The sequence below is a fragment of the Glossina fuscipes genome, unplaced genomic scaffold (assembly GCF_014805625.2).
Source record: "Glossina fuscipes isolate IAEA_lab_2018 unplaced genomic scaffold, Yale_Gfus_2 147, whole genome shotgun sequence".
NCBI classification, from domain to species: domain Eukaryota; kingdom Metazoa; phylum Arthropoda; class Insecta; order Diptera; family Glossinidae; genus Glossina; species Glossina fuscipes.
Genome location: NW_023998490.1, coordinates 1,613,335 through 1,613,633, shown reverse-complemented (window position 1 = coordinate 1,613,633; position 299 = coordinate 1,613,335).

Below are 299 nucleotides of genomic sequence, written 5' to 3'. Positions count from 1 at the left end.
TCCATTCTGCTTGCTTTGTTATTTTGGGATTTTACTGGTGATTAGACTTTGAGTTTTTACTTTGTCTTTCACACATACTTATTTACAACTGAGCAATTATTACATTGGGAATACCTATTCGCATTTGGGGTAGTTCTTTACAGTTGCAGGCTTACTCACATTTGCGTAGTTATTTATTTATATTTACATACTTATTTACAGCTGAGCAATTATTACATTTGGAATACCTATTCGCATTTGGAGTAGTTCTTTACAGTTGGCTGCTTACTCACATTTGAGTAGTTATTTTAAATTTACCT